Here is a 26,725-nt window from a genome sequence, read left to right as displayed (position 1 = left end):
TTGATTATTGTTAAATTAAGATTAGATGTAAGAAAGTAGATTTTACAATGTTACAAAGTTACTAAAGAAGATTAGAAATGAACGCAAAAGAGAGGATGTGAGGAAGTCCCAAGCTTAGGATTATAAAGAAGATCAGGATAAGTAAATAATTGTATTGTTTGTTTTATTTGTGTAGTTTATGTAGTGTTTGTATTTGTTTTTTGTGTATTTTTATTGTTAAAACCCAATAAATGCTTATTAAAAAAGAAAAAGAAAAAAAAGATTATGATGATTCCGATCTGGAGATTTGGGGGTTGAACCTGGACCATCTGCACGCAATGTCTTTCCCCAGCCTAGCCTGGAGGTGCTAGGGATTGAACTCAGCATCTTCTGTTTGCAAGATAGATGCTGTACCACTGAGCTGCATCCCTTTTCTTGTTACTTCCTGGTTGTCTATTCTTAAGATGCCTTCTCTGCAGAACTAAATGAGTAGCACCACCCTACCCTGCAAAATAGCTGGCTAACGTGCTGTGAAATTTTAATCCGCTTCTTTTATTTTAATGATAAAACAGAAGTCCCAGCCAATGTTAACCAGCAGACAGCCATGGCTGAAACTCCTTATTGCGGCAACAATCAGAAGGCTCTTTGCAAACTGAGAGAGAGAGGAAAGCAACAAACACCTTATTAAGCAAGCAGGCAAAGGCAAGGCAGCAGAGGCCCCCAGGGCCATGTTAATTATCTTAGGGTCGAAGTCAGTAAGAGGCTGTCAGGCAAATCAGATGGCACAGCCCAAGTGCTCGCGTCCCCCAGGTCCTGCAGTTACAGCACTGTCATATTTCAAACGACAGGTAATAGGTAGGAGCACGCCAACGCTAACCTCCTCAATTATGCTCAGTGTCAAGGTGTGGGGCTGAAGGAGACATGGATTCTGAATATTATATATCTATATGTTCCCTGACCAAAAATAAAAAAGTGCTTTATCGGAGGGATCCCTTTGAAGACATGGACTGAGGGAAAGCTTCTTGACACTCACAATGGGAATAACGTCCTAGAGAGGCTCTTGGCTAAAATAAATATTGCTTTAACTTAACGAAGCATAAAAAGAGAAGCGGGAGGGGTGTGTGTGTGTGTGTAGAATTTGCTTCCCTGACAGACATTTACCATCCTGTAGACATCTCTCCCCCCTCCTCCACTTCTGCCTTTACATGCCAGACGTGAATAAAAGAGCCTCTTGATGTTTACCTGAACATCCTTTCAGTGAAAAGGCACAAGGAATGCCTGCCTTTTTGTAACAAAATCATTTGCCCCAGGTGTGCCGGGAGGCAAGAGCAGGAAGAGAGAATGCCTTTTGCTCTCCACCATATGCAGTCATGAACGCTTAGGGGAGAGGCAGTGGAAGGCATTGGGCAGTGGGAGAGGAAACAGAGAGGTATGTGGGAACACTCGAATGAGCATTGGCAGCAGAGGCGGAGCAAGGTGGGTGCCATCCCTGAGGGGCAGTGACATCGCCACGGGCGGCGCCTCCCCCGGGATGCCCCCCGCTGGCGCACCCCCTGGGATACGCACTTGCATGATGTATCAGAGGAATAAGAGATGGGTGGACCCAGTTTCCTCCTCCAAAAGGTGAGAGATTAAAATAGAGACAGAGCTGTAACATCCCAGTTCTCATATCCAGGACCCCACTCACAGTAACCCATTCCTGAGGACTCTGTTCTGCCTTTAGTACTCGATATTCACCGAGTCAGCAATCGCCAGGCCTCCACTGACTTAAACACCAGGATCATGTTCATTCTTTTGGTTAAATATATACTAGGGGAACATAATTGGCCCAGAATTGGATATTGACAGCAGTTTAAAATGCATCCCAGCAGCTGCAGTGTGTGAAGAGGCAGGTGGGCACTGCATGATTCCTTAGTATTTATATGCACATACTTTTGCAAACATGCGCACTGGAGACAAGAGGTGTTCGCTACCTACCCAGAGCTTTAGCTTTCGGTGATTCTAGGGAGTAAACTCGATGCTAAAGGAAATCAGCTCCACTTATGTATCAGGCAATGGTATATATCAAGACAGAATGACTTTATGCGGGGCTTCTCTTACACTTGATTTGGAAGCTGCATTTATTGCAAAATGCTGCAGCACAACTGCTGACAGGAGTGGGACTCTGCCAGCATATTACACCCCTGCTTAGAGATCTGCATTCCATTTGGTACTTTTAATTTTATTTTTTGCATGTCCCCAAAACCCCATTGTGTTGATCTATGTCAATGCCCTTCACTTTATTCCCCACCCTCAAGTAACCAAGAAGCATCAGGCAGAGTTTTGTGGTGAAGTTGGTGGGGTTGGGGGGTACCACTCATGCTTTCCTTTGGGACCACCCAGCGTAGGGTGGAAATATGAAACTAGATTTCACAATTTCATCTCTCACGGATGAACTCTTCAAAGCTTCCTCCTTTAGGTCTGCACCTGCAGGACTAGGCCTAAGCAAGTCGGTCGTCTTCTGCTTTAACAATTGGATATATTTTAATTTCCTGGCTTCTGACAGGTTCCCCTCCGTCGTGTTTGTTAAATATGTTTGTTATTATCTGACTTCCCGCTGTACAGATCATAATTTCTTCCACATTGGCTCGTTTTCATTATGCTACATGACAAGTCTCATTTTTACAGCTAATACGCTCCCCGCCTTTTGTATTTGAACTTAATATTTGAATACAATATCATCATCTGGCTATGTTCTTGCTCACGAGGCTGTGTTGCATTGCTGGGGGCACTCAGGCTCCTGCTTGCTTTTCCTAGATATTTCAAAACTGAAAGAAACCTCCACATAAATCCAAATTAAGGAGACATCTCAAAATGTAAAGGTCAGGTTTTTTGGGTCCCCATCCCCAAATGGACACTTCCATAGGGACACTTGAGAATCCGAGGAATCACAGAGGAAGCTGCCTTATACTGAATCAGACCACTGATCTATCTAGCATTGTCTACACTGACTGGCAGGGGCTTTCCAGGATTTCAGACTGGGTTCTCCCCCAGCCACACCTGGAGATGGCCTTTAAAAACCCCACACAATTAGGCAATACACAAATGTTGTCCTCGGTGCCATCCCTAGCAGCAATTCAGTGTTTAAACAACAACAGTTCAGTGGTTGGGGAGGGGAGTTTGTTATTGGTTTCTTTTGTTTTCATTCTTATTAGGATATAGATATAGATATAGTGCGTTTTTATGCTGTATGTTGCCCTGAGATCTACGGATGAAGGGCAGTAAAAATTTAATAACTATAAATAAATACTGTTCAGTACAACAATAACTGAAAATGCACCACAATCAGAACATCCTTAAAACACACAAGATCAACGCAGCAGGAGGCAAAAAAGCAGCTTCAAATGGAGCAACTCATGATCGTTCTCATTCCATCCCAAAAGAAGTGAAGCCATGCGACATCACCAGCCAATGAAAAATCAGCAGCGTTTGGGGCTGGATCCACCCCCAGCCAATGAAAAATCAGCAGCGTTTGGGGCTGGATCCACCCTCCGAGGTGAAGTGACGGACCTGTGTGTTTGCTCAGCCTGCTCTCCAAATGCTGAGAGGTGGTGGAACAATTTCAAGCCCCCCTGCTTACTCCTCTTAGACTTAGGACCCTTTCTCTGTAAACCAAAGAACTCTTTATACCACTTTTTTATAAAAAAAATTATTTTTTTATTAAATTTTCCTTTAAAAACAAAGAAACATAAATGAACACAGCTATGCCGTCCCTCCAAGAGAATCCTGGGGACTCTCAGAGTGACCATTCCAACAACCCTTAGTAATTGACAGCCCCCAGGATTCTCCACAACTGTTACAGTGGTAAAAAGGTAAAGGGACCCCTGACCATTAGGTCCAGCCGTGGAAGACTCTGGGGCTGCGGCGCTCATCTCGCTTTATTGGCCGAGGGTGCCGGGGTACAGCTTCCAGGTTATGTGGCCAGCATGACAAAGCCGCTTCTGGCGAACCAGAGCAGCACATGGAAACGCCGGTTACCCTCTCGTTGGAGCGGTACCCAACAAATAGAAGGCCATGTTTTGTGAATTAGGACATAGGGTCAACTCTGGTTAACTTCGTGCCAGGGCTGTCTTAAATAAATCCAGCGCCCTGGTGCGGAGATCCTTCCGGCACCCCTCGCGCTCCACTGGGCAGGGCCAGGTGCAGCGGGCAGCTGGAGGGTGCAGCACGGTGGGCGGGGACACTGCCAGCTGTGCTCCACCTCCGCCTCCACCTGCTTGGCCGAAGCGGCGGTGCAGCACTGCCGTCCAGGGAACCCTGGGTGCAGCACCAACAGGAGCCTCGCCAATGGCCTCCCTGTGTCTGCACCCCGAGAAGAGGTGGGCGAGAGCGGAACTGCTGGAAGGCACATGCACCGTCCTCAGGCCGTGGCGCCTTGCGCCAGTAGCCTCAATGGCTAAGACGTCCCTGCTTCGTGCATCTGTGTCCTTCCGCTCTCTAGGCTGAGCCAATGATTGGATGGCAAGGCAATGACCACAGTGATGAGAGACATGGCTTGCTCAGACAAGAGTGAAATGTGCATCTTGCCTCAGCCCTCTCCCCAAACCTGGAGGTGGCACTGATACCAAGTGCTTCTTCTAGAATCATAGAACCATAGAGTTGGAAGAGACCACAAGGGCCATCCAGTCCAACCCCCTGCCAAGCAGGAAACACCATCAAAGCATTCCTGACAGATGGCTGTCAAGCCTCTGCTTAAAGACCTCCAAAGAAGGAGACTCCACCACACTCCTTGGTAGCAAATTCTACTGCCGAACAGCTCTCACTGTCAGGAAGTTCTTCCTAATGTTTAGGTGGAGCACCCTGCCAAATGAGAACACCATTTGGCTTAGAACTGGAGCCATCACTGGCCTTTGAATGTTGACTTATGACACCGGCATCTTTAAAGAACAACAACAAAAAAGAAGCCTGTGAGGGTTATTCTTTATTTTTTTTTAGGTTTCCTTACCAATGGTGTGCGCCTGTCATATGTCAGTAAAGTTCCCCATGTGAACTCTAAACAGCTTTTGAAAGTGAGGAGGAGGGAATTATACACAATTACTAGAGAAAGAGGTGGGGAAGGGGGAGAAGGGAGGTGGTGTGAAGTTCGAGAATAGAATTCACAGCAATTTCTGAAATGCAGCTTTTAAAGCCTCTGACTTAAATCACCGCCGCTGACAAATCAAGCTTTTAGGCAAGACACCTCCATTTCCTTCAGTTTTCTTTGTGGCAAAATGGTTTGTTTTGCGCAAAGACCCATTTGTATGTCTAGTGTGGGTGGTGATAACAAACCAGGCATGCATCTCGTTTATTGTTACATATATATATTTTTAGAAATCTCTGTGGATCTATCCTCAATCCATATCGTTCCAGAATACGTAGGTTGCTCTGACAACTAAAAGCCGGAGTTTTCTACTGCAATGTATGTAATTGCTAAGGCAACTTGTTGCAGTTTTCTTTTTAAAAGAAAAGGGGGTTGGGAAAGAGATGGAGGAAGATTGAGCATGCATACCAACTCATCCATTTGAATGATTCTAGATACAGCTGTCCACAAGGGTAGGTGTGGTTGTTTGATATGTATTCCAAAACCCTCCCCTTTGTTAAGTCATTCACGCTCTTTGCTCCTTGGACATAATGCAGGAAAAAGAAGAAGGAAGTAGTGATTGCGATCTTGGTATATGCCCACCCACAACTTCAATGGGCAGGTGTAGATAACCCCCACTCCCATTGCTGCGACCACCTGCAACTATTTTCATCTGTCTTCAAGTGGACAGGGTAATACAGAATCCACTCGCAATGAGCATTTAACTTCAGCACAAGGTTAGTTTTTCAGGAACTGCTCTTCAGCGGCAAAAAAATAATAATGCAATAAATCTAGGTTGTGTGTGGACCACATAGAAAAAATAGTCCTCCATCTCCATTGATTCTAGCATAAAATTTCATGTGCACACAGCTTCACAAAAAACATGTATTAAAAGTCAACGTTCTCACCTGATCATAACCCCTGACTTTTGACTTATCCACATTTGCTTTTCATCTGGTCCTTCTAGACATAGCCAACAATTTAAAGCTCCTTGTCCGAGCACCTTCTCCCCCACCCCCCGAGCTTTCCTTGCCAAAACCTGCTCCTTTAAGCTCAATCGGAACAAACATTGATCTGTGGAAAACCCCAATTTGCTGTGATTCAGCTTTAAAGAGCTGTTTTATATACATATATATAAATGCTCAGGGCATGGACCTCTGCCTGGAAAGAGCAGGACGAAAGGTAAGAATAGATAAGCTCTGTTTCAGAGCAAATTGTCTGGCTGTGTCTCTTGATGTGGTTGGAGTTGAGCATCTGCATAAAACAAGGACACTTGGCTGCTGTGCTGTTTTGGGGCAGGGTGAGCGGACTCTTTCTGTTCCCTTAAGCAGAAACCAGCCTCCAGATCACACTCCCTCTCCTTCCTTGGCCTCGCAGAAAGCTCTGCAGACAGAGCCCTGTTAATAAAGTAGTGGAGCCTGAATTCATTAGTCAAGGCTCAGTAGACACCCCAGTTGTTACATGCAGCTCTGCACATAACTGGAGGTGGACGGGAACCATTTCATTTGTTAATTGATTGGGGGGGGGCTCAATCCGTTAATCTCAACCTGTCCCAGGGAACGGCTTTGCTGCCACCGCTTATGAAATACAAGAGAACTTTAGATTTTGCAAGCTGCTTAATGCCCCACAATTGCCTGACACAGTTGAACACATGCCATACATGCATACACACCCAAAATGACAACTAAAGCGAAATTAGATTGCCGGCAAACTCATAATTGAGCTCCACGTGATGTGGTCAATTTTCTAAGGCCTTTCTTAACGATTCAATTAGTTCCCTGGGAACATGGGTAAGTGCATGCCCAATGTTCTGTGGCATATTACTGATTAGTATCTGCCCAAACCTTTCTTCAGTGAACCTTACACATTATACAAACTTATATGAACTATGAAAATCAAAATGCCTTGGAACATTTCGACTGCGTGCAATGCTCCATCTTCCTACCTCCGCCCATGCAATATGACAAAACAGTGAAAAACAGTTTCCTAATGGATTGTCGCCCTTTGCGAAACCTTTGTAGTATCTCCAAAAGCAAGAAGATCTCTTAAGCTATGGTAATTGCATATTTTATTTTGCAGAACAGATTCTAATTTTGCTACGGGTTATTCCCATAAAGCAGGCATGGAAACCCTCAAGCACTGGCAACGAGAATGGGGGGGGGTCATGGGGGCAATATCCCCCCCATTCTAAATTAGAGGGCTGGGCCACCCCAAACAGCTGTGGCGGCGTGCCCACACAATGTCATCAAGTAGCAGGGCTTAATGTTATGTAAGTTAAGTAACTTGCATTAAACAGTGAACAGCGAGAAAAATGATGTTGCATTTGGCAGAAATCAAACCGCAGCAAAATGGAAACAGCACTGATTGTGACAAATATAGATGGAATAGAAATTGCTGGCTTTCATCGCACACAAGGGACTCCTTCAAGGTATATGACAGTTTCCCTGAATCTGACCCTTTGCCGCTTTTGCCCTTTGCTTATAAAGAGATAAGCAATCCATTTATTGTCACTCAAAATGCTGCAAAATATAGCAGCATGCATAGCCCATGACTGTTTTGTAAATCACGACAGGATGATATATATGTTCTGTTTTGCAACACTGTGGCAGAACTTGTGACTTGAGAATAGCTGAGGAGAGAGAGAGAGAGAGAAAAAAATGCTTAAAATGCTATTTGTTTTAGCAGGCATGCTCAACAGCAAACGTTTCTGAGGGTCTATCGGCAAATTAAACCAGCAAGTAGCCACCCAAGGTTTTCTGCTTTTTTGCTCGGTCTATAAATCATTGAAGTGTAGAAAAACATTGCATGTGCGATTCTCAGCAAAATGAACTCAGCATGGCAGACGGCAGCTTTGTGACTCCTGATCAGTTCCAGTTCATGGAAAGCAAGTGTGAGATGTTACAACCTGTTGTAGGAAGCTGCTTGTTATGTCAGCAAAAACCAGCACAGTGTTTGACAAATAATCTTATAGCAGTCTTTTCAAATAGAAAACACACTCAGGCACATTCCCAGGTCCCAGATTCTGACAAAGATGGTTTTATTGCTTTCTCCAGTGATGTTGATGGACGTTTTATGTAGCAGGCTTGACAACATGAGGATTCCTTGCATGAGAAAAGATGTCACCCAGTAGATCTCTGTGGTATCTGGGAATGTCATTGAAAACGAGAGGCAGCGACTGGGAACAATAACAATGACTGACAGCTTTCAGTGTGGATGCTCATGCATTCCTGCAAGCCAGAACAAGTGCAGAGGAGGGCAACCAAGATGGTCAAGGGTCTGGAAACCAAGCTTTATGAGGAAAAGTTGAAGGAGCTGAGTATGTTTGGCCTGGAAAAGAGGAGACTGAGAGGAGATATGATAGCCATCTTCAAATATCTCAAGGGCTGTCATATGGAGGATGGAGCAAGATGGTTTACTCCTGCCCTGAAGGGTAGGACTTATGGCTTCAAGTTACGAGAAAGGAGATTCCAACTAAACATCAGGAGGGACTTTCTGACAGTAAGAGCTGATTGACAGTGGAACGGTCTCCCTTGAGAGGTTGTGGACTCTCCTTCCTTGGAGGTTTATAAGCAGAGTTTGGGTCACCATCCGTCATGGATGCTTTAGCTGAGATTCCTGCATTGCTGAGGGTTGGGCTAGATGATCCTCAGGGTCCCTTCCAACTCTACAGTTCTGTGATTCTAACAGTGGAACGGACTACCTTGGAAGATAGTGGACTCTCCTTCATGGGGGGCTTTTAAACAGAGATTGGGTGTCCATCTATCAGGGATTCTTTAGCTGTGATTCCTGCAGTGCTGGGGTTAGACTAGATGACCCTTGAAGTACTTTCCAACTCTACAATTTTATGATTGTATTGTCTGCCTAAAATGGATTCTCTGACACAATGGGGAAGGCTGGCAGGCCAGAGGATACAAATCCCTGATCTACTTCAAATTTCTCTACAGGGTTTTTTGTTGTTGTTGTTTTTAATTGCTGCTACAAAATAATGGCGAGATGCATCCTCATTTATTTCATGGATGCCATGGACCAGTTTCCCAGGCAGAAAAGCAAAACATGCACGTATTTACTCACAGATCAAACTAAATGCATGCCTCACAAAATTGGAATAGGTCGTTTAAAAGTAAAGGCATGGGAAATGGCAGGAATGTTGATGGAGTCAGGATCAAGAGAAGTTGCTAGGTAACTGGATTCCAAAGAAACTATTTTCAGCTGAGGTAAAAAGAGGTAAAATGATACTGATCTGCTCACGACTACCAGATGAAGTGCGGGCAAGTTGAGGCGCTGAATTTCTACCCATTGTGCTGCACCTTTGTTGACCTACCCATTCACATACACAAGTCATTCTAGATCAGGGTCTCCAGCTGTTTTTGGACTACAACTTCCACCACCCCTAGCTAGCAGGACCAGTGACCATGGATGATAGGAATTGTAGTCCATAAACAGCTGGAGATCCAAGTTTGGGAAGCCCTGTTCTAGATACTGTAGCCAATGATGAACATGCACGGGGGGGGGGCATTCACATGCAAACCTATCCACACACATGGATACACTTAGATACTTACAAACAACCACATACACAATAGACAGAGATTGGAATGCACCCCCTCCAAGCATTTGCTCCAAATTTGTGAATGGGTGGTATTGGGCCATATCTATAAGCCCTTCCTGCAATGTCCACGTCCCCTCCAGAAGTCTTCCTGCATTGAATGGAGATATATGATGGGGGTGGGTGTTTGAAAGTGCATTACATTCCTGACATCAGGCAGAATAGGGCGGGCAGGTATATTCAGTTTGCTCTAGCCAGGAGGATTGTAAGTGCATTCCACCAAATGCACTTACAATACATTTTTAAACCTTCCCAACTTGGTTTGAGGTTGAGCAGGTAGAAAGTGTGTGCATGTGGCCATTGTGTGTGTGGGGGGGGGCACGGTCAGGACCAATATGAATGGCTGTACCCCCTCAACATGATTTTGGGTTATACCCTCTTCAGGATCCATAGCTACACAGGAATGTAGAGGAAAAGTGTACAGCAATCATTCAGTTACAGCATCATGAAACTCCTGCTAAACAAAGCAATGTGGTGGTGGTGTTTTTTTTTTCTTTAAAAAAGTCATCGAGCTGAAAAATAAATCTACTTTTCTGAAACCCTCCTCCACTGAAGGGTAGAAGCCCCCAGGTCCTTTCGCATCCTGTTTGCATTCCGCTTCTAAGGCAAACCCCTTTGATCTGTCTCTCTAAATATCCCAGATCTATTTTGCGGCCCTCTAGTTCTTCTGAGAGTTCATTACCGTTGTGAGAAGTCAGCAGTTTATTTACTTCATTGTGCAGTGCTTATGCAGGCGGGCGGGGAGGGAGGGGAGAGAGAGGGAGGGAGGGAGAGAGAGAAAGAGGAGGAAAGGAAATGACTGTAGATAAATTATTTACTAAGGGCAGGCTTGTTTGTGAGATCTTTGCTTTTCCAATCAGATTTTCCCCCGCCCCCAACCTGGGCTCTGACAGGGGCCTCTTTGACAACTGACAAAGATAACAATGGCCATCCTCTCATACCAGCAATGGGAAATCCCTGGCAAGGGTCCTAATTTGGACCATGAGGCCATTTACCCCAAGCCACACCCACTTGTTGCACACCTGGTTTCCTGTATGACATCAGGAGTGGAACAGGTAAAGGCACAGCTGAAAAGGACCCATATAGAGGCTTTAAAAGTGCTCCTGATACTTTCTTGAAAAGTGGGGCTTGTGTTTGGTGGCTCAACTGCTCCCAGAGATGCCAGGAGAAGAGGAGGAGAAGAAGAGTTTGGATTTGATATCCCGCTTTTCACTACCCGAAGGAGTCTCAAAGCGGCTAACATTCTCCTTTCCCTTTCTCCCCCACAACAAACACTCTGTGAGGTGAGTGGGGCTGAGAGACTTCAAAGAAGTGTGACTAGCCCAAGGTCACCCAGCAGCTGCATGTGGAGGAGTGGAGACACGAACCCGGTTCCCCAGATTACGAGTCTACCGCTCTTAACCACTACACCACACTGGCTCTCAGGATAGAAGGAAAGGAGTAAAGAAGTCAAAAGGTGATGTTATAAAGTCCACCAACCTTCTTAAATGCTGCTTCTCTGACTTTCCCCCCTTCCCATACCGTCCCCCAGAATATTCTGGCTATATAAATACTTCATATAAAAGTAATCTAAATTTTCTCTTGGTAATTCATATCATGAAAGGATGCCACCCTCGGATGTATTCATTATACTCATTATATATGCAAATTGCATCACAAAGCTCCAAAAGGTTCAGAACGCCAATTGCCGGAAAAGTATGACGAAGTTAAACTTGACTGATCTCTCCTTAATGAAGCCTTCAAGCACTATGACTTATCAAGGTTAAGACACATTGTCAATAATTTATCTTCAGCTTTGCTTCTGCAAGGTACTAAAGGGGGGGGGGAGAACTAGGGAGTTCGTGAGCACCTAGCTCATTGTGATAAATAGGTTATAGATCTCTGGGAGAGAACGGAAGCCCTGAGACACACACGTGTGGGTGATGTGCAAAACAATTGCATCTGAGCACTCCCTTTGAAATCACACCCCTCCCCAACATCTTATCACAATCTATTATTCTCAGGAGGACTTAATAGAGCTAAGGGAGGAACTGCACAGCCTATCTTCACTCTGTGTTTTCAAATCCTGGCTACCAGTAGTTTTTTGTTTTTTGTTTTGTCAGGAGGTGTTACAATTAGAGATACAAGAGAAAGTTGTTTAATGAGCCTTTCACCACAGCCCATGCCAACCCAACATTCCCAAACTTGCTTGAGGTTCTGTCCCAACACACTTATCCGAAGATTGCAACACATTTTCAGTGCTTTACATAAAAGATGCTTGCAGAATGCATATATTAACGGCGAATGAAAATGGTATATTTTACACAGAAAGTGCATACAGTGGTACCTTGGTTCTCAAATGTAATCCATTCCAGAAGTCCGTTCCAAAACCAAAGCGTTCCAAAACCAATGCGCGCTTTCCCATAGAAAGTAATGCAAAATGGATTAATCCGTTCCAGACTTTTAAAAACAACCCCTAACTAAGGTTACCAGACGTCCCCATTTCCCGGGGACAGTCCCCGGATTTACAAGTCAGCCCCCATACAAAATCCATTGAAGTTGAAAACTGTCCCCGGATTCATTGAAAAAAATCTGGTAACCGGAATGCTGAGTGACGATATAACAAAAAATGACAGAAAATTCTTTATGTATGCAACGACTGGGGCAAGACTGTTGTTGGCACAGGTTTGGAAATCTCAACAGATCCCAGCAGTTGAGCAATGGCAACAAAAGATTATGGAATACATGGAAATTGCTAAATTGACATCAAAAATCAGGCAACAGGGTGACGAAACTTTTCGAAAAGAATGGGGAAATTATATGACATATATAGACAAGATGTGTATAGTAGATTAATATGGAAATAAACCTCATAACAGGAAGGGAAATTCAGCAAATGGAAATAGAACGGAAAGGTAATTAGTAGATGTTTGGAAAGGGAAACAAATTATGTATATTTTGAGAACATTAGATGTATAAGTTTGAGAGATTAGTTATTAAATTATGAAAATTGGACAATGTGAAGTTTAAAGTTTGAGTTAAAGAAGACAGAACATGGAAGATTGGAAGTCGATATTAGATACAGAATATAAGTTATTTTATGTAATTACTAGATGATTATATGTAATTATATGTGTATATTAAAATCAATAAAAAACATTGTTGAAAAAAAAAAGAAAAAAAATCTGGTGACCTTACGCTAAACAGCAATTTGACATGAATTTACTATCTAACGAGACATTGATCCACAAGATGAAAGCAATAAACAATGTACTGCAGTCATACACTCAATCAATCAATCAATCAGTAACTGAACTGGGTTCCACACAGTCCCAAAAACAGAACCAAAAAGAGCCACAAAAACCAAAAACGCAAAAGTAAATAGCAAAAACAGACAGACCTCAGCGTAACACTCAAAGTGGAGCACATTCAGCTTCCCAAAAAAGTTTGCAGACTGGAAAACTTACTTCCAGGTTTACAGTGCTTGGGTTCCCAAGTTGTTTGAGTACCAGGCGTTTGAGAACCAAGGTCCCACTGTATTTACATGGTAAGTTGCAGAGAATGTGCACAAAATGAGTGCATTTTGTTGTGGGACAGAATGGAATGGAAGGGGAGGAAGCACATGGTTAACTATGGACACTAAGTCCCAACTGCAGTAGGGTGGCCAGCACCTGGTTGGCTTTAAAGAGGATAGGACAAATCCATGTAGGGAAGGAAGGGCTAGCAATGGCTATTAGCCATGATGGCTATGCTCTGAAGCTATGGTTAAAGGCAGTAATGCTTCAGAAGGGGAGAGTGTTCTTGTGCTCCAAGCCTACTTGTGGGTTTCCCATAGGCATCTGGTTGGCCACTGTGAGAACCGTATGCTGAACTAGATGAACCAATGGCCTGTTCCAGCAGGGCTTCTTCTTGTGTTCCTGTGTTCTTAGAATGGAGTGCATGGCATAACACAGGATGGACTGAATCCAGAATAGAGCGCCATCAAGACTGAAACCAGTAGCTGTTGTCTGCACTTGCACAGGTGCTATTTGCAGGAATAGATCGAGCCTGTTAGCTTCTCCCTCATGGTCCCGGGCGTACCTGGATTGTTCCATCCTGCAGCTAGTGAATTTTGGTCCACATTTCTTACAGGCAATATGTTTGCAGTGAGGAGGGAAGATGAGGAGCAGTTGATTGGGGGCACCCATTAATACATGGATGAATGGCAGTAGGGCAATGTTCTCCACCTCCACAGTGGTGGAGAAGCAATGGCAGATCTATAAAGGCCACTGCTATTTACAGAAAATCCCCTGCCCATCAGTATCTGGATTGTCACCAGAACTACAAGGTAGGAGGGCTGGTCAGTATGCCAGTTTGCAATCAAACAACTCTCTTCTGTGATCCGGCATGCATTAGCTAGACCTGGATTGATGATCTGACCCAAGTTTGTCCACCTGGATACTCAGTGCAGCACCAGCATAGGTCAAAAAGTTTGGGTTGTCATTAGGAATGGGTGAGAAATTGATTTAGTTTGCATTTAAGGTAAACCTACCTATTTGCATTCTCCAAAAGAAAATACAGGCTGAGACATGGCCACTCTTCAAAATCTGCAGTTCTCTGAATTTTGCAATGCAGTTCTCAAGTCAACTAATGTGTACATCAATGCATATACTAGGATAAAGTGTGTATAAAAATGCACTATATTAGGGGAAATTGCCTTGGAAAATGGGTATATACTTGCCAAAATTGGGAAAACTGAAAACTGAGGGGGGGGAGAGAAACAGAGAAATTGAAATGGACAGAATCACCCATTCTTAGCTGTCATGCACGGGAATTCATAGTCTCCCTATGGAATGGTAAGATGTGTATGTGTAGGAGAAAGAGACAGTGTGTGTATAACCTTGACACTTTACTGACAGCAACTCCTGGAGAGCAACAGGGCAACCATACAGCAAGTTCCCAGACACTCCCTAACAACCTCCATGCAGAGATTCCTTTCTCCTCTAGGAACTTCTCTGCAGTAAGCCTTGATACTCATGTCAGGAAAGCTAGCTAAGATTCATGGCTTGCCAAGCATTTCCTCCAAATACAAATAAATCCCCAATCTGTGCTCCACATCACCTTCTTCTTGAGGGCAGCAGCAGAGCCTTAGTGAGCAAAGAAATGAGCTCCCAGACTAGCATCTCTTGTGAACTTTCAATGCTGGATACTCTCTACAACATTTTGCCATCCCAGCAAATGATATATCAGAACAGGACATAAATAAAGGCTTGTGGTCTTAAACAACCATCCCACTGAAATCAAACACAATATTCTCAATTAAATATGTTAAGGTAGTTGTTGGTAGGGGATCACCTTAAAATATTTTGTTACTCTTTCCTAAAGCCTTTTGTATCCTTTAAACATCCTAATTTGCTTAACCTGCCTGAAAGGGATCAAACATACTTCCATCACAAGAGCCCTACTGGGTTAGGCTCTTGCCAGAACAACTTGTCTCTTCCTTAGACCTGTCCATGGTACTGAAGGAACTTTCTATCTCACTTCTGCTTTCTGATACAAGAATCTTTTGTGTCAGTTCCCTGCTCTGGCTATCTGCTCCAAACTTATCGCTGGCCTGCTTCCTCTATGGGCTCATCCTCACCAGGACCAGATAGTGGAGGCACCCAAAGGGAGCCCCTTTAAGGTGAGTGGGTGGGATTGAATGGAATTGAATTGATCCAATAGGTGCATCATCCCGAGCAACAAAGTGCTATGTATGCATAGATGCACATGCTGCTGTCACTTGTGACATTCTTCACATGGGGATGCAGTGTGCGAGCACCAACCTGAGGCAACCCTTCTGGAAAATAGCTATTTGTTGATGGGTCATGGAAACTGTGTCAACTGGGCTCTATTTTGTCAATGATTATTGTGCCAGCATTGATGACCAAAGGAGGAATAATCCATCACGTGACAAATGCAAGAGAATGGTACTCTTCCTAACAGAAGAAGGAACTTCACCTTTCAGCAGAGGGTGGGGGGTAGAAGAAAGAAACTACTTCTGATCATGGCCCTCTGTCTTTTGTTGTTCAGATGGTCAGATCTACAGACTTCTGATTGTCTCTATGCTGGCATCTCCCATGTGAAATTAAATAAAAGGTCATGAGCGGGAGGGAAGCTGGATGAAAGGTTTTAAGAGGAGTGAAAGATAGATAGAGGACTCTGGGGATATGACACACATAGATAGATGCTGCCTGATTCAACCTTTGTATTTTCTTCCTTTTTTTAAAGTGATGATTGGCACGTTATTCTGAAAGGCTTGGTTGCTGTCCCAGAGCCACGTACTCTGGAGAAGTACTGTTGAGGTTACGGATCATAAGCAACCTTGAAGATCATGGCTAGGGGTTGGGAGTGACATTATAACTTGCCTCAAGACCAGCTGCCACAACAAAATTGGGTCCTCTCGCTCTTGATACAGAAAAAAAAACTATCAGCTCCATCTATTGAGGTTACCTCTTCCATATCTTTCTTGGGCTGCCTTGAAGTGGATTATATGTGAACTATTGGCAGCAGGTGAGAGTTTTAGACATTTATTACCTGTGATAGTACGGGCAGTATTTTTTTTTCCATGATTATTTATCGATTTTAAAATTTAGATCTTAACAGCATTGCCCACCAAACAGTGTCATGAAAAGTGAGCTACAGTCTCTTGGTCGTACATAGAGCCTAGTGGTCATTGCTGTTCCTGCAAGGCTGGTGAATGGGATTCTGACTCTCTCAAATATACAGCAGCATTCTTTCCTCTGTCTGGAATAAATAACGACTGTTTCTAGAACATACAACATATGTACAGGTGGGAAATCTGGCAATTTCCTTTTCTCTCAGCATCTCATTTTTTTCAATCTTAAGTTTCTGATTTTACTTTTAAAAGTTTTCATGAATTGGATCAAAATTTTAGTGTGTATTTGTGTACTACACATATTTGCATGATATACATTATTTTACAAGGAACTCCTCAAATAATAATAATCTTTATTACGATCATAGACCAGCAGGAACTCCTCAAATATTTTCTTGTTTAATTAATACTGACTCTAGTATTTGCATTTCTGTACACCTTATTTGGCAAGGAAACTGCATTAGAAGTGCAAATTTTGAAGGATTGTTGTGTTTCGGTTCACATATTGTTTTGGGAACTGCAAACTAGATCGCTTTGCCTTAAATGGGAACTGAATTGCAATTCTCCCCCACCCTTAAGCATGACCTAGCTTAGAGTTTTCAACAAGCAGAAGGCTTGGTTTATTGGCTACTGATGTCATAATTGTCCCCAACTGTGCACTGAGAGAGTTTTCCTTACTGCTGTTCCTAGGGTATTGGAGAAATGCCCCTGGAGCAAATAATAATTTCATTTCCTCTTCCCTCTTTGTTCCTTTTCCTTGTGGGTCTTTTTTCTTTTTCTTTATAAATGGTAAGCTTGTAGTTAGAGATTGTCTTGCCTTGATAGTGTATAAACTGCTCTGGGAGCTTTTTGGGGTGCAAATGCTCCAATAAATAAACAACAACAACAACAACTTTTCAGTCACAATTGAAATCCCACTTGCAATTCACTTCCAAGAGATGATTCAGTCTGGCAAAAGAATGGTGCGAAATGTATCACAGTTGCTGTAATAATTTTAATCCCCACCCCCCTTTTTAAAAAAAGTTTGTGTCAGAAGGTTGAGCACTCTTGGCTACATTACACATGCACTTTCAGTACCTCATTAGCTGATAATACTCTGGGCTCTTGTAAGGTACAATTCAAACACCTTGCTTACAACAGTGTTTAGTATTCGGCAAATAAATCTTCACAGCAATTAAATCCCTTGCTATTATGAAAATGCTACCATACCATTGTAATATCGGAGGATAGCACAGTCAATGCACTAATCAAGAGGCTATTCTTTGAATAATTGCAGGATTTATGACTAATCATTGCTAGGGATAAGCTGTAACTCAGTATACCAAGTACACAAAAATCTACTACCTTTCAAATAAATCTGATTGATGGAGCCATGCCCTTTAAGTGAGGCATGTGTATAAAAACCCTCCAAAATGGTTGAAGTGGAACTTACAAGTGTCTATTTCTCAAATAACCTTTCCTTTCATTTCCAGGTCTGAAAGCACTTGAGCTTTTAGAAACATGAAATAAAGGGCATTGTCTTCCTTGTGTGAATGGGCGAACCATAGCTAGAGGGGGAAAAGCAGAAGGCAGGTTTTATTTCCATAAAGATATATAAAGATATATATTCCATAGACAGAGCAGTTAAACCCTTCCGGATTGCTCAGGTCACATCCTAAGTTCTCAGAACACCCTGGTGGACTAACCATTGTCACTGACCATGCAATAATGTATACAACCTTATTCTGTTTTTGCTCAGAACACATTCACCTTAAAAAGGTGGACCTTAACAAGATGCCCACAGCTTTGAAACTGTTGAACTTAGCCAGCAGGGAATCACAAAGGAAGCCATTAGATAAGTTATAGAAGTAACAAGGCACTATATTTCATATTAATCTCCCACTAGGGAGCCAGTGTGGTGCAGTGGTTAGAGTGCCAGGCCAGGATCCTGGAGATGAGGGTTCAAAAACACCACTTGGTCATGAAGCTCACTGGATGGTGTTGTTGCGGGGAATAAATGAGAAGGGGAATAAATGTGGGGAATAAATGAGAATAAATGTGCTAACTTGAGCTCCTTGCAGGGAGAAAAAAGGGATGGTTATGTAAATGCAAGGAATATCTATTTAAAAATCACCAGAGCATAGGATTGATACTTTGGGTGACCTGTTAAAGACTTCTTAGATCTTCGGCCCATATCTACCTTGTCAGAATCAAGAATAATGATGATAATTCTAAGCAAAATGAAAACCCTATAGCCCAAGACAGCAATATCTCAACTGTGGTGCTTCTGGGGTTATTAAAGATTATAACTCTCATCATTCCTAAAGACTGGCTTTGCTGGTTGGGGCTGATGTGCTTGGAATCCAACAACAGGCAGGAACCATGTTGGCTGCCCCCGGTGTAAGGCCTAAGTGCTGGTAGCATATAAAGGGGGAAAGATGGAATAACAAGGTAAATTACATTGTCCCCCACCCTACCCCACCCTGACCCACCCATCCCTTCACATGTAATATTATGGAAGTTGTCACAATTTCAGGTTCAGCTTTAGAAAACCTACATTCGTTAAAACCTGGCAAGTCCTCCCCAGATGAATTTACTCACACAAACATGAAAATGCTGATCGGGCCATTAAACTTATATGACCTGCTGGTGTGTCAACTGAAAGCAACAAGTGTTGCTAAAAGTGTTATATAAGTTAGGGAAATGGGAGAAAGGGCTACTATGGTCATGAAATGCATTAAGGCAAAAGGGAAATGTAGGCAAGTTTTCCATTACTTGGTTGAACATGAGCAAAATATTACACCAGTCAATCAATCCATACATACATACATACATACATACATACATACATACATACATACATAGTTCTCATTTCACAGACATCTTTAATTGCCAAACAAGCAGCCCTCTCCCCCTGCCTGCAACAGATGCAGCTAAATCCCAGGCCATGTGCAAAAGGTTCAACAGATTTTAGCCTTTTCCTGAATGGAGGTAATCTCCAGGATGAGCTCTCAGAAGGTACCCTAAAAGAACTGCCATTGCATATCTCTGAAAAGGCTGAGGTTGGGCTCATCACCTTTATAACTATTCATAATGTTTCTTGCTCCAGAGAAGCGGACACGGAGCAATGGATTCAAACTACAAGAAAGAAGATTCCATCTAAACATTAGGAAGAACTTCCTGACAGTAAGAGCTGTTTGACAGTGGAAATTGCTACCAAGGAGTATGGTGGAGTCTCCTTCTTTGGAGGTCTTTAAGCAGAGGCTTGTCAGCCATCTGTCAGGAATGCTTTGATGGTGTTTCCTGCTTGGCAGGGGGTTGGACTGGATGGCCCCTGTGGTCTCTTCCAACTCTATGATTCTATGATTCTAGTCTATCCTTGATCTATATCAGGGAGCTGAAGTGGCAGGCAGGGATGCAAACATGTCAGGAGCCAGGAATAGGACTGATCTGTGCATCCCAGCTCCTCCACCCATCAGCTAGGCTGCAAATGTCCATTATCTGAGGAATCAACTTATGGAATTCCAAATAACAAGATTCCAAATAATCAACCTTATCTCTCATCTGTACATTTTGGTATATATTAAAGGGTCGTATCTTCCTCTGAGATGGACATATTTGCTATTACTTGTTTTATAAGGTGAAGAGAAACATTTGAGTGTTCTTTGTTCTGAATCACCCTGAAATCGAGAAACAGCCTCCACCTCTGCCTACTTTCAGCCCACAATGTATTCCTTGTCATTTCATTACACGGCTCTGAAAAATACCAGCGTACCAGGGGAATTGTTGTTCCAGAACTACAAAATTGGTATTAACTCAGATGACACACTCGCTTTACTTAGATAGGGTGAAAATAGTTTTTTTTTTAGCCATGAAAGTGTTCAGGAGAATTAGAAGCCTCACAATGTTTTCATCACTCAACCATCAGCTGAAGGAGGAGGGGAGAAAGAAGAACCCTTAGAAAGAACTTATGGTATAGCATCTAGAGAGGGTCCTAAATTCAATCTATGGCATTTCTAGGCCGGACTGGAGATGCCCCCACCATCTAGAACTCTGGAGAGCCACTGCCAGTCAGTGCAGGCAACACTAAGCTAAATGGACCAGTGGTCTCGTTAAGCAGAAGACACTTTCCTTAGTCCCTAAGATGGCCAACCAGTCAGTCACTTTCAGATCATTGGGGAACAGCCTGGATAGCTCAGTTGGTTAGAGCATGGTGCTGCTGATGCTATGGTTGCAGGTTCGATCCCTGTATGGGGCAGCTGCAAATTCCTGCTTTGCAAGGGGTTGGTCTAGATGATCCTCAGGGTCCCTTCTAACTCTTCAGTTCCATGATTCTATGAAAATTATCAAAGTGAATGGGATTAAATGCTGTGGCCTGAAGGTGCATGGCACCTCCTTATAAAGAGGCAGTAAACAGATTCTGGGGACAAATAAACAATGAAAGCTATCATCTTCCATGCCTTGCTTTTGAGCTTTCCAAACTGACTTATCACCACTGAAAAATAATATTTAATTAGATGGGCATGAGCTGATACAATGGCACAATTACACCAATGCAGAGTCTAAGGCATCTTTCCAGTCACAGGCTTCCCTCTTGCCCCAAGAACCCAAAACATCCTTTGCAAATATATGGACAATGCTTATCCAGTGAGCACTCAGGGCTGATTTCCTTTAGAATGGATAGGTTTGATCTTCTTGCAGCCTATGGGACTCTCAAGAGTCTCCTCCAGCACCATAATTCAAAAGCATCAATTCAAAACATGAATACAAAGGCTTTTATCTCCTGTCTTTGCCTGGTTGGCAGAGTCTTCTGGGCACATTCCTTCTAGATGGAGGCTCAAACTCTCTAGCAAAAAACACCAGAGACTCCAGCTCCGGGGTGGTGGAAAAAGACAACTCTATGTGGGCATGGATGGGTATGACTTTACCAGCTGCAGATGTCCACAGCAATGAGAGCAGACTACAGACTGATGGTCTGAGCAACCATACCAACATGCAGTTAATTGATGACCTTGGGAATACATGTGTTTCAGCCATGCTAGGTGAATGTCAACGTAACTTTCAAAGTAGAATTCTAGATTCTTTGGAGTCTTCTTTGGAGTTCTGCAAGTTCTGACACTCCTGAGTTCATAATTTTGTTAAAGGAAGCTTGTTAGCGAAAGACAGTGTTTTCTCAAGCACATCCTTGTAAAGATGATTTATCAGGTATTTTAATAGGCCGAGGTATCTTTCTTAGAGATTTATGGTGATGTTCACAATTTGTTCTGGGATATACTGTAAATGTTTATTAGCATCTCAACTGCCATTTATATTCAGGAAATTTGCAATCAAACCTAAGTTCTTCACCTTCATTTTCTGATAGGAGAATAACGGAATAATGTGGCCTTGCTGAAAGACTGTAGTGAAGACAGTTAATTTTTTTATAGGCTTTGTGTACTGGGGTCAAAATATCTTTATAGAGAATTGAATGTGCAATACAGAAGACTTCTGAAAATGCAGGCTGTCCTTGAAGTTCGCAATCATCCAGGTATCTCCTTATCTATTTGTTCCATACAGAAAGTATCAGTTTTAAAATTATGCAGGCTGCTCATATTTTTTAGGGCTTGGATATTTTAAAATCTTCTAATTGGCATTAGTGCAAAGGACAACCCAATAACTTAATATCTGCTTTACAGACAGAGGATCGCACTCCTACAAGGAATTACAGTGAGCAGAATCATTCCAATTATTTTTTCCATCTTGATTTCTTTTTCTACTGGTCATTCCTGCTAATCCTGCATATTCCAACATTTTAAGGTGCCACTCTTGTTTTGTTGGTACTACATCTGTTCTCCGTTTTTGTGCTAGTAGCATCCTTGCAACCGTAGTCACATACATAGACAGGTTCTTCTGATTTTGGGCGGGAAAATTATCCAGGAGGAAAGCTTCTGGATTAAGTTCATTATATATTATTTCCCAATAATCTTTAATGCCTTAAATTTACGAAACAAAATCGAAAATTCTTTCTAGTAGCACCTTAGAGACCAACTGAGTTTGTTCCTGGTATGAGCTTTCGTGTGCATGCACACTTCTTCAGATACTGGTATCTGAAGAAGCTCATACCAGGAACAAACTCAGTTGGTCTCTAAGGTGCTACTAGAAAGAATTTTCGATTTTGTTTTGACTATGGCAGACCAACACGGCTACCCACCTGTAACTTAAATTTACGAGTCCCACTGACCTCAATAGGATTTACTCTCCGGTATGTTCCTGATCATTGTCACATTTTCTATTTCTATTATTATTATTATTATTATTATTATTATTATTATTATTATTATTACCACCTACATTTTCCCGACAAGAGACTCAAGACAGCTTACAGCTAAAATCCTATTTCATTCCATTTATCTGTGGAAGATGTTCCACACAATCCCCTTCCCTCGCACATTTTTTCTTTACAACGACCCTGCAAGGTAGGTTCAGCGGAGACATTGTAATTGGCTCAAGGTGACCAAGGCTGATGTATATGACGTCTATGTGTGTGGCAAGATCCAATGGGGGAGAAGCTTCCTGGTGGAGAATAGGATGTCCCTATTTTCGTAGGAGGCTATGGAAATAGGAATAATCTTTCATGACAGCTGGTGGGGGGTAAAGAAATTACCTTTCCCCCAATGATCTACAGCGACTGTTCGGAAACCTTTTACTTTATCCAGAGTGTTTATCTACAACTGCGGACAGGTTTACTGCCAGAAATGAAGATTTTGGACATTTCTGGGTCTCCCTAATTTGCACTTTTGCTCCATTTATTAAAATGTTTCGGGCACCGCCAACACGCAGCAACTGTTTGCTTCCAAGGAGCCTCTGTTCACAAACAGCAATAACCGTGTGATCTGTTTGATATGTGCAATTACATCCAAAAGCAAGCGTTGGCTGTGAATGTTGGCCTGACTTCTTTTGCTTGAGTATTTCAACCATGACAATATAATTAAATGTTGGCAATGATCTATTAAGGGCCATACTGAAAGATGGAGTGAAAAGACTATATATATATATATATATATATATATATATATATATATATATATATATTCAACTTCATAGATCATGATATTCTGTTAAGCAACTGCACTGACACCCTTCTGACTATCCAAACAGAAGCTTGCTCAGAAAATCATGAGCCACTCTATTATGCATTAATTACAGATTGTCTCAACTGTTCCAAACCTGTCATTATTAAATGATAGACATGAGGGGGCTCATGTGACAGTAAGAAACTAGACGGGGAGCTGCTTTTGTGGGACTGTTTTTCACACCGTTGCACACACTCAATCGGCTTACGTATAGTGTCATGTGACTTTGATGTGAGTTATTCATGAATATCTGTTTCAACCAGGGAGGTGAAAAATGTTTGGTATTTTATAATGCTGTGTCCAAAAATTTTTTCTAGTGTTTTCCCTGTCTCCCAACCACTATCCATCAGTTAACGAGAAAAAGAAATTGCACCCACAAGTTACCAAAAGGGAGATGTGAGGATGGATGTGCAAGGATTCCTCTCTGGCACGCTGAGGCATCGGCAGTCATGCTGTAAGCTGAGCCTGTCGGACTGGAATTTGCAAAGCAACAGGCGGATGGATGTACAGGAAAGGAAGTGGGAGTTTAAGAGGCGGAAGCAGAGAGAGTGCAGATGAGTGGAAGCCAATAAGGGAGAAGGAGGGTGAAGAAGAGAGACTGAGACTGGCTAGATAGGACAGGAAGGGAATGTAAGAATTGTGTCTCAGGCCAGTGGCCCATCTAACCTAGTATCCTCACAGTGGCCAAGCAGATGCATCTGGGAAACCTGAAACCAGGACCTGAGCACAGGAGCACTCTCCTCAGCATCACTGTGGCTTCCTGCAACTGGTATTCAGAAGTATTTATGCCTCTAACCATGGAAGCGGAACATAGCCTTAATGGTGAGTGACCATTAATAGACCTTTCCACTCCTTGGGAAGCTTGAGCAGCTGTGAAGGCTGCAGACTCCAGGAGAAATATTTAAGAACTACAGGTATAATGGAATAAATCAGATGTGGTTTTTGTGTGTGGAAAGGGCAGCACAGCCTTGGTATTTTCCTCCTCTACATTTCCTCAGATGTTGCCACCTCATATAAAGGCGGCATCGCATGTTCAGGAAATGTTTTCACACAAGCCACGGTGTAATTTTAGCATGCATGGGATTTTCCAGTTGGCTGGTTCCCTATTACGGAGTCATCATTCCTTTTCAAAGCTGGCTTTCAATCAGGCATTGTGTTGAAATGTTGCTTATCGTGGTTCCAATCAAAGTGCTGACTTGCTTACTGCTGCTTATCATACTTCCCCCTTAACGTTCTCACCAGCTTTCAAGTGCTTCTATAGTGCATCATCCAAGTGCTTCCTGGCTGGCATTTGTACAAGGTTTAGACTAGGCAATGACCGTTCCTCACATCAAACGGGGTGCGCATTTTGCATGGTCGCGTGTAGCCGCCTGGATCCCAGAGCAGCTCCTGGTAGTTCGGGCTGGCCTCACCTTCCTGGGCTGGATACCTGTGCTCTCTGCCTACCCAGTCAGCTTCCCAATCCTGCCTGGGGGAGGTGTTGCCAGGGGGATTGGCAAGGTAGGGGGTGGGAACACAGACCCACACAACAGAAGGTGTTACAAGTGAAACTCGAAAAATTAGAATAATGTTCATAAATGTACAAGGTAAACACATACATAAGTATATAAACCACATGTCTGAAATAGTACAGGAGAACATTTTGAAGCCATTCTGACTCTCCCAAATTGACCTCAAATATTTCTCTGCAAGGAGGAAGGAAATAGGCAAAGCTTTCCAATTGTCTTTGGGTTGTAGGGGCTTACACCTCCCTGTAAATACAGTCTGGCAAGTATCTGTTAAGTTGAGCACACTATCAATATGTGTAAGAGATTCAGGAACTAAGTATTTACCATCTCAAAGGAATGGCCAGGCTACCCAGAAAAGGCAATCAGATAAGGCATGATCAGGTATCCTGGCAGACAGGAGAGAAGCAACACACTCAAAATTCTGCTGGGGACCACCTCTTTCTGTGATGTATGTATGATGTTTTGGGGGGGGTGGTCTTGAGCTAGACCACTGAACCTAGGGCTTGCCAATCGGAAGGTCGGTGGTTCAAATCCCCACGGCGGGGTGAGCTCCCTTTGCTCGGTGCCAGCTCCTGCACATCAAAGTGCAAGGAGATAAATAGGTACCACTCCAGTGGGAAGGTAAACAACATTTCCGTGTGCTGCTTTGGTTCGCCAGAAGCGGCTTAGTCATGCTGGCCACATGACCCGGAAGCTGTTGGCGGACAAACGCCGGCTCCTTCGGCCTATAGAGCGAGATGAGTGCCACAACCCCGAGTTGTTCGCAACTGGACCTGATGGTCAGGTGTACCTTTACCTTTACCTTGAGCTACAGGGTAGGCAATTTCAAAAGGCTGTATGTATAAGAGCTTGCACACCAATGTTCTGGGTTCCTCTCCTCCCTCCCTGTGTGGGGTGAGTGGGGGACCCTGTTGCAACAGTTTAATAAAGATCAGGCTTACTGGCTGCTTTGCTTCTCAATATTCTCTGGTTGGCTTCTGTTATTTTCTCCTACCAATAGACAACCTACATAAGAACTCTATACGGGCTCTTGGATACCCCATAAGGGATAAATGGAGCAGTTTTTCTTACAACACAGGGGACAGTGGTAGGCAGGGCTAAAAGCAAAGGTGTGTGCAATACTGAATGTAGGAGGTAGCTTTCTACAGCAGACTAGTTCTTACACACACATACCTCTCAACCCTCCATCCAGATCTTATCAGAGTTCAATGGCACATTCTAGCTAAGTTCTGCGAGTGAGTTTGCAGCTCATTGGGGTACCACACCACCTTGCCCCTCTCCCTCCAATGATCAACACCGCCCCAGCTGTCAGGAAGCTAGCTTGGCAGATCTGCCCCCACCTGGTGATCCGCTTCTGATAGCAATCCACTCAAAGTTTAATTAAATATGGAGGGGTGGGTGGGTGGAGTCTTCGTAATCAACAAGGGAAAATCTAGATCGGAGGGGAAAGCAAGCAAATGTTTTTGCTCAAGTTGACATGGCAGTCAGTCTCCCAGATATTCATCTATGCACACCCAACAATACTGTGGGGCTAGTCAAAACACATTCATGAAAAGTGATTCACAGCACTTGATGTTAATGGCAAAGTTGACATCTCAAATCGCAGCTGTTTCTCCGCAGTAGCCAAGGGCAAAGCAATGCTTTTTGAAACCGACGCAAGCATAGATTATTAGTGCAGAGAGGCAAGGGAATCATTTCACAAATAAAATGTTATTCAAAAACATGATCTGGGGAAAAAAAGAAGAAGAGAGAGGCAAAAATTACTACATCAATTTACACCTCCTAAAGTGGCATGCGTGGTTGTCAAAAGCTAATGCCTGATAGATT

At 43.1% G+C, this 26,725-nt stretch overlaps 1 protein-coding gene and 1 non-coding gene across 2 annotated transcripts in view; one reads left to right on the top strand and one right to left on the bottom strand.

Moving 5' to 3' along the window:
* Positions 1-26,725, bottom strand: part of NAALADL2 (N-acetylated alpha-linked acidic dipeptidase like 2) — a 506,548-nt gene that overhangs the window by 415,966 nt on the left and 63,857 nt on the right.
* TRNAS-GCU lies at positions 20,463-20,536 on the top strand. Its single transcript has one exon. It is a non-coding gene; the product is annotated as a tRNA-Ser (tRNA).

The sequence above is a fragment of the Lacerta agilis genome, chromosome 5 (assembly GCF_009819535.1).
Source record: "Lacerta agilis isolate rLacAgi1 chromosome 5, rLacAgi1.pri, whole genome shotgun sequence".
NCBI lineage: Eukaryota > Metazoa > Chordata > Lepidosauria > Squamata > Lacertidae > Lacerta > Lacerta agilis.
The sequence above is the reverse complement of the archived record's forward strand: the minus strand, read 5'-3'. Positions and strand labels throughout refer to the sequence as shown.